We start from the raw sequence: 10,355 nt of genomic DNA, 5'->3' as shown, positions 1-10,355 counted from the left end.
TTTTGGAAAGCGTAAACAGACGCTTCACATCTATCCATTCAACTCCACTCATTATTTTATAGACCTCTATCATATCTTCCCTCAGCCGCCATTTCTCCAAGCTGAAGAGCCCTAGCTGCTTTAGCCTTTCCTCATAGGGAAGTCGTCCCATCCCCTTTATCATCTTGTCGCTCTTCCCTGTACCTTTTCTAATTCCACTATATCTTTTTTTAGATGCGGCGACCAGAATTGAACACAATATTCGAGGTGTGGTTGCACCATGGAGCGATACAAAGACATAATAACATCCTCATTTTTGTTTTCCATTCCTTTCCTAATAATAACTAACATTCTATTTGCTTTCTTAGCCGCCGCCGCACACTGAGCAGAGGGTTTCAATGTATTATCAACGACGATACCTAGATCCCTTTCCTGCTCGGTGACTTCTAATGTTGATAAGTATAATTATCATTTGAAGGGGATACAAGATCCCTTCTCCCATCCCTGTGTTGGCTTTAAGCCCCTTTTCCCAGAATTAGGATCAGCCCCCTTCTGCCACTCCTACCATATGCCAACATCAGCCCACTTTTACCAAACCCAGCCTCCCATCAGACCCATCTATGAAGGCCCAGCCGCAGTCCCTGTATCAGCAGTGTCTGTCTGCCCATCTCCTCTCTTTAACATTTAAGATAAAGTGATTCATGGCTCTACAATAACATAGTAACATAGTAGATGACGGCAGAAAAAGACCTGCACGGTCCATCCAGTCTGTCCAACAAGATAAACTCACATGTGCTACTTTTTGTGTGTACCCTACTTTGATTTGTACCTGTCCTTTTCCGGGCACAGACCGTATAAGTCTGCCCCAGCACTAGCCCCGCCTCCAAACAACCAGTCCCGCCTCCCACCACCGGCTCTGGCACAGACCGTATAAGTCTGCCCAGCACCATCTCCGTCTCCCGCCACCAGCTTTGCCAACCCGATCTAGTCTAAGCTCCTTAGGATCCATTCCTTCTGAGCAGAATTCCTTTTATGTTATCCCACGCATGTTTGAATTCCGTTACCGTTTTCGTTTCCACCACCTCCCACGGGAGGGCATTCAAAGCATCCACTACTCTCTCCGTGAAAAAATACTTCCTGACATTTTCTTGAGTCTGCCCCCCTTCAATCTCATTTCATGTCCTCTCGTTCTACTGCCTTCGCATCTCCGGGAAAAGGTTAGTTTGCAGATTAACTACCTTTCAACTATTTGAACGTCTGTATCATATCACCCGTTTCTCCTTTCCTCCAGAGTATACATGTTCAGGTCCGCAAGTCTCTCCTCATACGTCTTGTAACACAAATCCCATACCATTCTCGTAGCTTTTCTTTGCACCGCTTCATTCTTTTTTATATCCTTAACAAGATAAGACCTGAAAGCAGGGGAAATAATTAGAAAAAGATCACTTTGTCAGTGCAATGTGTAGAGTCCCTGTGATGTGGCTTTGGGGTGACAGAGGATCTGGGTTTTCTCTGCCTGTTCCCCTGAAAAGCAGAGGCTCAGCCCTGGCTCCCTTCTGCTCCGTGGTTGTCACTCTGGGCCCCGACTGGCCTGGAATCATTGTACAGCTCATTGGTAGGGTTAAACTGTGGAGAGGAAAAAGCCCTGTTAACTCTATTCTTAAGTCTTTCTTCTCATCTCTGATCAGAGAATGAGGAGACGGCAGGGCGGAAATGGTGATTTGATTTCCACATCTCAACATCATATCACAGCCCCATCAGTTCCTCAATTCTGATACAGTGATACCAGCCTTTGAAGGGAGAAGAGACCAAGAGCCATCATAAGCCGTGAGCCTCTCCGGTAGCAGGAGCATGAAACACCGGTGAATCTCCCACTCCTCTCATCATCTGTGAGTACCTTGTAGCCCACACCTCTCTCACTTGTGAGCATTGTGTACCCCCTCCCTCCCCTCACCTGTGACTATGTGCCCTCTGGTCTGTCCCTCTCTTTCTCTCTGGACTTCTGTTTCTGGATGGATAAGAGACTCAGGTAGGAACATAAGAAAAGCCATAACAGGTCAAAACCCAGGCCTCCTTTTCCAACAGTGGTCAAAAGATCTGAAATGTAGGCCCAGTTCTTTCAGCTTGTTTCCAGGGATGATCACTTCCTTTTTGAGTTCTTCCTGGCCAATGATTTAGTCCATAACCACGTAAAGGTAGGACAGCTTTTTTCTGCAGCCCATTTAATGCTGTTATCTTATGTGGTTTAGGGCTGAATATTGTCTCTTAACCACATTAAGTACCAACTCTGCAACTGAAACGCCCACATTAGCCAGTGTAATGCTGTGGATTTACAGCCTGTCTTACTAACACAGACTGCTCAATAATACCGTGGATCTTTTTGGATTAATAACAAGTAAATGAAACCTTTATAGAGGAGCTAAATTCTACAATGATTAAGGTATATACAATGATTAGCTATATACACACAATAATGAGAAACAATCATTACATCACTGGTCTCTACATCCTAAACAATGCAAGAGTTCTTAGACCAGGAAAGAAACAATACATACACTATACATACAACATCACTGGGACTTCCGGTGATGTCATGAGCTGAGGAGCAGCAAGCATCCGAAGCTCCGAGGCCCCAGCCCCACAAAAATTAATTTGAGCAGATTAAAACGTTGCAGTGCGACTTCAATTATGGAAAGTATCTTAAAACCTCACCCCTAACTATGGCGCACAAATCCGCAAAGAAAGGGAGTAAACGGGCAGCGGAGACGCTAAACAACAGAGGAGACCGCAATGCAGGGGCCTGCATTTACAGAGACTCAACTTTTACAGCTCACGCAGGCGATTTGAACGGGCTTGGGAACCAAAGTGGCTAGCCTTGAACAACAAACTGGAGGCTTACCAGACAACATTGGATGGATTTGGCATTCGACTAGGAGACTTGGAGCCCAGGGTTCTCAGCGGTCGAGGATGACTCCCGCGGATACGGACCCGATATTGTAACCCTGAGACAACAACTAGCGGATCAACGCAACCTCCTCGATGATTACGAAAACAGGACGCTTAGAATAATATCCGCATTGTGGGGCTGGACGAAGCCATTGCCAGAACGAAACCTTGAAACAGGCTAGAGTCATGGTTATCCAAAGAACTAGCACTCCCAGACACGATGGGCCCAGTTGTGATCGAGCGGGCGCACCGCGTGGTCGAAAGGCGGAAGATCGGGCCCGACCACGTGTTATGGTAGCAAAGCTGCTGAATTTACCGCCACAAGCTTGAAATCCTACAAGGGTTCAAAATTAAGCGAGAATCGCTAAAATATAATCACCGAATATTTTGATCTTCCAGGATTATTCAACAATTATACAAGAGAAACGTAAGAAATTCCACGCCCTGTGCTCAGCGATGGCACAAAAGAAGGTGCGGTTCCGTCTACAATATCCAGCACACTTAAAAGTGTTCACGCAGGAGAGATGGCACACATTTCTCACAGAAGCAGAAGCAAGACAACACCTGATTGATAACAGGATACTCGAAAACGCCTGAACTGAACTTATTATAAGGACTGGTGAGACGCACTGCAAGGCATATACAGTGGGGGAACTAAGTATTTGATTCCCTTGCTGATTTTGTAAGTTTGCCCACTGACCAAAGACATGAGCAGCCCATAATTGAAGGGTAGGTTATTTGGTAACAGTGAGAGATAGCACATCACAAATTAAATCCGGGAAAATTCACATTGTGGAAAGTATATGAATTTATTTGCATTCTGCAGAGGGAAATAAGTATTTGATCCCCCACCAACCAGTAGAGATTCTGGCCCCTACAGACCAGGTAGATGCTCCAAATCAACTCGTTACCTGCATGACAGGACAGCTGTCGGCAATGGTCACCTGTATGAAAGACACCTGTCCACAGACTCAGTGAATCAGTCAGACTCTAACCTCTACAAAATGGCCAAGAGCAAGGAGCTGTCTAAGGATGTCAGGGACAAGATCATACACCTGCACAAGGCTGGAATGGGCTACAAAACCATCAGTAAGACGCTGGGCGAGAAGGAGAAACTGTTGGTGCCATAGTAAGAAAATGGAAGAAGTACAAAATGACTGTCAATCGACAAAGATCTGGGGCTCCACGCAAAATCTCACCTCGTGGGGTATCCTTGATCATGAGGAAGGTTAGAATCAGCCTACCAACTACAAGGGGGGAACTTGTCAATGATCTCAAGGCAGCTGGGACACTGTCACCACGAAAACCATTGGTAACACATTACGACATAACGGATTGCAATCCTGCAGTGCCCGCAAGGGTCCCCCTGCTCCGGAAGGCACATGTGACGGCCCGTCTGAAGTTTGCCAGTGAACACCTGGATGATGCCGAGAGTGATTGGGAGAAGGTGCTGTGGTCAGATGAGACAAAAATTGAGCTCTTTGGCATGAACTCAACTCGCCGTGTTGGAGGAAGAGAAATGCTGCCTATGACCCAAAGAACACCATCCCCACTGTCAAGCATGGAGGTGGAAATGTTATGTTTTGGGGGTGTTCTCTGCTAAGGGCACAGGACTACTTCACCGCATCAATGGGAGAATGGATGGGGCCATGTACCGTACAATTCTGAGTGACAACCTCCTTCCTCCGCCAGGGCCTTAAAAATGGGTCGTGGCTGGGTCTTCCAGCACGACAATGACCCAAAACATACAGCCAAGGCAACAAAGGAGTGGCTCAGGAAGAAGCACATTAGGTCATGGAGTGGCCTAGCCAGTCACCAGACCTTAATCCCATTGAAAACTTATGGAGGGAGCTGAAGCTGCGAGTTGCCAAGCGACAGCCCAGAACTCTTAATGATTTAGAGATGATCTGCAAAGAGGAGTGGACCAAAATTCCTCCTGACATGTGTGCAAACCTCATCATCAACTACAGAAGACGTCTGACCGCTGTGCTTGCCAACAAGGGTTTTGCCACCAAGTATTAGGTTCTTGTTTGCCAGAGGGATTAAATACTTATTTCCCTCTGCAGAATGCAAATAATTCATATACTTTCCACAATGTGATTTTCCGGATTTAATTTGTGATGTGCTATCTCTCACTGTTACCAATAACCTACCCTTCAATTATGGGCTGCTCATGTCTTTGTCAGTGGGCAACTTACAAAATCAGCAAGGGATCAAATACTTATTTCCCCCACTGTATAGTGAATGTTTATTTAGTTATAATGTGTAATGTATGGGAGACATGTGGGGTTGGGGACCCCGATAGTTCACTGGGGTATCACACCATCCGCCTGGCATGGCTAGATGGCTGGAAATAGGGTTCAAGTATGGGTGGAGGATGGAGGGACGGGAGGGGGGAGCGGGAATATTGGGGGGGAGGGACCTACTCCAGCTAACAAATATTGGGACATGGGCAAGGAGTCATTAAAAGGAAAAGATATTAAGGTTACACGAGGAGAAAACATTACAAGGTAAACACGAGGGGTCTCTCACACTGTCATTTATTAATGGCAAAAGGAGTTAAAAAATTAATACAGACATGCCACTCAGAATAATAACATGGAATGTAGGGGGCATATCATCCCCTATCAAAGGAGTAAAATATTAACGGCCCTAAAAAGACATCGAGCGGATATTGTCTGTTTACAGGAAACGCGACTTAATGAAGTAGAAACATGCCAAATTACAACGGTTGTGGGTGGGTGAGTGTTACGCAGCTGAGGCCACAGGACGCAAGGGAGGGGTAGCAGTACTCTTCCGTAAAGGCCTGGCAGGCAAGGTACAAATTGTAGAAAGAGGGACGCTCCATAATATTGCGAGTATGGATACAGGGTTTTGAATTTTTGCTGGTCGGAGTGTATGGCCCTAATGAATGTGACAGAGAGTTTTATCATACTCTGGGGAGTAATGTCTTCAACACTCGAAGGTTAGACTGGTAATCCTTGGGGATTTTATTTAGTTCTCGATCCTAAAGAGGACATCACCAACCCTCAATCGGTACATTACTCAGGACAAAGGGCAGGGGAGTTACAAAAGTTTATGGAGACACTGGGCTTGATAGATGCATGGAGGGTGCTCCACCCAGGAAAGCGTGATTACATGCATAGATCTAGGGCATATGACACATTATCGAGGCTAGACTATATCTTATTAGAAAGAACTATATTTCATCAGGTAAGGGCAGCCTGTATAGGACCAGAGGAAGTATCGGACCATGCTATGGTGTGGATTGATTTAGAAATCCCAGGGGATAGTGCAGGAGGTGCGGGATGGAGATATCCAGCATTCTTAGACAGTGACCTCAATTTCAAGAGTATCTGATGGCAAAATGGGGAGAATACGCCCTGTATAATAAGGAACATGCTCAGGAGGATCCGGTCCGTTTTGGTCGGCCTCCAAAGCAGTTCTTAGAGGGGACATTCTTGCTTACTGTAGTTGAAAAAAAAACGCCGAGCCGGCGACAATATTACAGTTGGAAAAACAACTAGCTGGTGCTAAGCGTAACCATATATGCAGACCCTCCAGACTACATTAGAACAAATGAAGACTTTACAAATTACTCTTAATACCCTGTTACACAAAAATGAGCGTAGATCCTCGTCTATATATAATATAAATTACACCGCTTTGGGAACAAGGCGGGACGACTCCTCATTAAAGTTATAAAGAACTGGGGAGGATCCAGGGTAGTGTCAGCAATACAGGACGAACAAGGTAAATTAACAACAGAACAACAGGAAATCGAAAAAATCTTTACTCAACATTTTGCAAGGCTGTAATCTGATGAGGCGCTAACAAACGAAAAATCCATACAAGAATACTTAACACAGGCAGGTCTAGTCACAATAAGCCCAGAGGACCTCGAAATGCTTAATGCTCCCCTGACCCTAAAAGAACTTCAACAGACAATAAAAAAACTAAAATATCGATCCGCACCGGGCCCCGATGGCTACACGGGGGAATATTATAGAGCCCTGCCCTGGAGGCGCAGTTAGCATTATTAGCACATTATGAGGAAGTAATAGAGACAGGGACATTTCCAAATATGCCAATTCAGCATTAATTACGCTAATACCTAAACCAGGGAAACCCCTGAATAGAGCAGAGGACTTCCGTCCTATATCTTTGTTAAATGTGGACACTAAAATATTAGCAGGAATGCTGGCAGAAAGATTGGCAAAATGTTTACCTAAACTGATCAGTTCAGAACAAGTCGGCTTTATTAGAAATAGACAAGCAACACATAATGTCCGACGCCTACTCTTGGCCATGGCATCATGCCAGGACAAGAAAGTCCCCTCAGCAGTAGTGAGTATAGACGCTGACAAAGCGTTTGATAGAGTGGATTGGGGATACCTTTTCCAGGCTATGAAAGTGATGGGAATTAAAGGGTGGTTTATGCAAGCAGTTAGAGCTCTTTACTGTAAACCTACCGCTCGAGTATTAGTTAATGGGATAAAAGGAAGTGAGTTTGACATAAAAAGAGGCACTAGGCAGGGTTGTCCCCTCTCGCCAGCGTTATTTGTGCTGTCCCTGGAACCGATGCTCCGCACACTGATGAGTAAAAAAAAATTCCAGGGGTATCGATGGCGGGACAGATCATAAGGTACTGGCCTTTGCGGATGACCTGTTATTGACGGTGACAGAACCCCGCCCAGATCTATGGCCCCCTTATTAAAAGAAATAGAAAACTTTGGTAGGATTTCGGGGTTTAACTAAACCTAACTAACTCAGTAGCCCTCGAGATAGTACCGGACATACACAGGGGCTGGAAAGATAAAATTCCCCTTACCTGGGAACAGACTTCTATCAAGTATCTAGGAGTACGAGTACCAGCAGATCTGTCCCAGCTTTACGAACTAAACATTCGTAAACTACTATATGAGACTAAACAGACCTTGCAGGCTTGGAAGGCACTTCCTGTATCCCTATTGGGTAGGATTGCATTGTTTAATATGGTTATTGCTCCGAGATGGATATACATCTTTCAAACAATACCACTATACCTGAAAAGGGGGGACGAACGTATACTGCATCGTCACTTACAACATTTTCTTTGGAAAGGGAAAAAGGCACGGCTCCCTATCTCTCTGTTAAGTATACCGGTGGAATATGGGGGGTTAGGACTATTGAATATAAAGTTCTTGAGTATAGCATGTGGCATGAGACATATAAATGATTGGTATAGGCACACCAAAGATTACACTAACACGTCTTTGGAACTGGGCCTAATGCGAGGGATACATTTTAGTAACTATCTACATGGTGCGGGAATGCCCATGCCCCAGGCCTTGAGAACTTCTGGGATACTGACCACTGCTAGGGCAGTTTGGGGATGGGTGTGCCGACTACATCAATTTTCAACCAAAACTACACCATATTGTCTATATGTGATAATTACGCTTTTATGCCAGGGCAAATGTATTCCGTATTCGGAGATGGGAATCCAAAGGTATTAAATATCTCCTTCACGTGGTGAATAGGGAAGGCCACATTAGACCTTTCGGGGAATTACAAAAAGACTATGGACTGCCAGCAAGCGATAATTCTTTTATGGACAGCTAAGACATTATATATCAACACTGAAATGGACAGCGCTGACAGAGGACATACAAGAAGAACTCTCCTCCGCCTACTCTCTGGAGGTCACAGCAGAAAGTACCCATGGCATACCACCATAGACACATAAGAGACACAGCCTTGGAGCTGGACTTACCAGGGTTTAGCGCAGGCCTGGACTAAGGATTTACAAATGACAATCATGGCACAACAGCTGCAAGCCCACATTCTACATATAAGAAAGGTTACAGATTCTGCTGTGCATTGGGGAATTACAATACAAGATGGCCCTCCGTTACATATCCCACCGAAGAGAGCATTCTACATGGGACTCTCACCTTGGGGTGAATGCGCAAAATGTGGTACTCTCGGTGCAACGGTGGGTCATATGTTTTTGGCACTGCGTGGGTGTCCAGAAGTTTTGGAAAAAGATTATAACCAATGTGACTCGCACCTGGGGGCAACACTGGTATTATGATGCTTGCATGCTATTTGGCCACCCGCAATTGGGAAGGCAGCTAAAAGAGGTTATAAAGCATTGTACTCAGAGCTATTCTGATTGGCAAACAAGCGATACTTTCAGAGTGGATGTCAAATCAGCCACCTACTTGGCAACAGTGGCGTACACGAATGATACTTCTACTGCGAATGGAACGCATGGCTATAAAGGATTTAGACTCGAGGCCGGGCAAGGCATTTCAGCAACGATGGAGCACATTTTGGAATGCAATGACTCCGGCTGCCAGAAGTCACCTATTAAATTTCTGAGACTGTAAACTTACGTGCTGGAAGATAATTTGCTAGATACTGGAGTAAGGAGGGAAAGGGGAGGGAATAGGGTAGATTGGGGAGGGAGGAGTTTAAGGGACGGGGAGGAAGGTGGGGAAAAAACAAAAATATATATTTGTCAAACTACAGAATGATGAGATATTTGGTTACATTACGTGATTATTATTGAATGTTTTATATCTTTGTAATTCTCTAATAAAAAGGAGTTAAACATACAACATCACTGGTCTCCGTCATCCAGGCTCTTATCATCAGCTGGGGGGACCTGGTTCACAGTTAGAGCTAGGAGTTTCAGACCAGGAACAGACCCTCTGCATGACACGTCTGCCCACAGATGAAGCCCCACTCTGCTGTGACAAGCCCTCCCTTTTTATTAGCATTTGAGCGCATATTCAGAGCTATGGAAAGTTACAGAATGCTTCTCTATTTAGGACTGTGGGAACGTGGTCGCATGCTTTCCAAAGTCCAGGTGGCCAAGCTGGGCCTGGAAAAACAAGTGCCATCCTCCCCTTCACATACCAAATTAGTTAGAGCTTTGTCTTATCTTCTGCATTCTAACTTATTTTCACACATGGGCGTAGTTTGACTGTTTCATTTGGGGGGCAAAGGATGGGGCGGAGCATATTAGCATATCATTTGCATATACATATGCAAATGAATGTGCTAATATGGAGGAAGGAAGGAAGGGAAAAAGAGCTGGCTTTTTTTGGGAATAACCATAATGAATATGTATGAGATATCAAGCCAGCTCTTTCTCCCTTCCTTCTTTCCTCCTTACCCAGCACTCCCTCTTCCACTCCAGTAATATTTCCCCACCCCCTTTCCCATACCATGCCAGTGTTGACCTTAGAAATGCATAAGCTCTATATGTAGATCCTTCAAGAGGTAGTGTGTCATGATTTAGGCTCTACACCCTTTCTGATGTTTGGTGCCACCTCAGTAAAGCCAACACACAATCTCTCCACTGCAATACACTATACACAAACTTGTGCAAAAACACACTCATAACCTTACTAAACCATAACAGCACTAATTCCAAGGAC

The 10,355-nt window shown here is 45.0% G+C and overlaps 1 protein-coding gene across 1 annotated transcript in view; it reads left to right on the top strand.

The window, feature by feature from the left end:
- Window positions 1-1,771: 1,771 nt before the first annotated feature.
- The window catches only part of LOC115466570, a 31,805-nt gene continuing 23,221 nt past the window's right edge, over window positions 1,772-10,355 (top strand). The window contains exon 1 of the mRNA XM_030197900.1: window positions 1,772-1,868. The gene's annotated coding sequence lies outside the window, so the exon portion shown is untranslated. The remainder of the gene's footprint in view (window positions 1,869-10,355) is intronic.

Source organism: Microcaecilia unicolor, chromosome 3, assembly GCF_901765095.1.
Source record: "Microcaecilia unicolor chromosome 3, aMicUni1.1, whole genome shotgun sequence".
NCBI classification, from domain to species: Eukaryota; Metazoa; Chordata; class Amphibia; order Gymnophiona; family Siphonopidae; genus Microcaecilia; species Microcaecilia unicolor.
The sequence above is the reverse complement of the archived record's forward strand: the minus strand, read 5'-3'. Positions and strand labels throughout refer to the sequence as shown.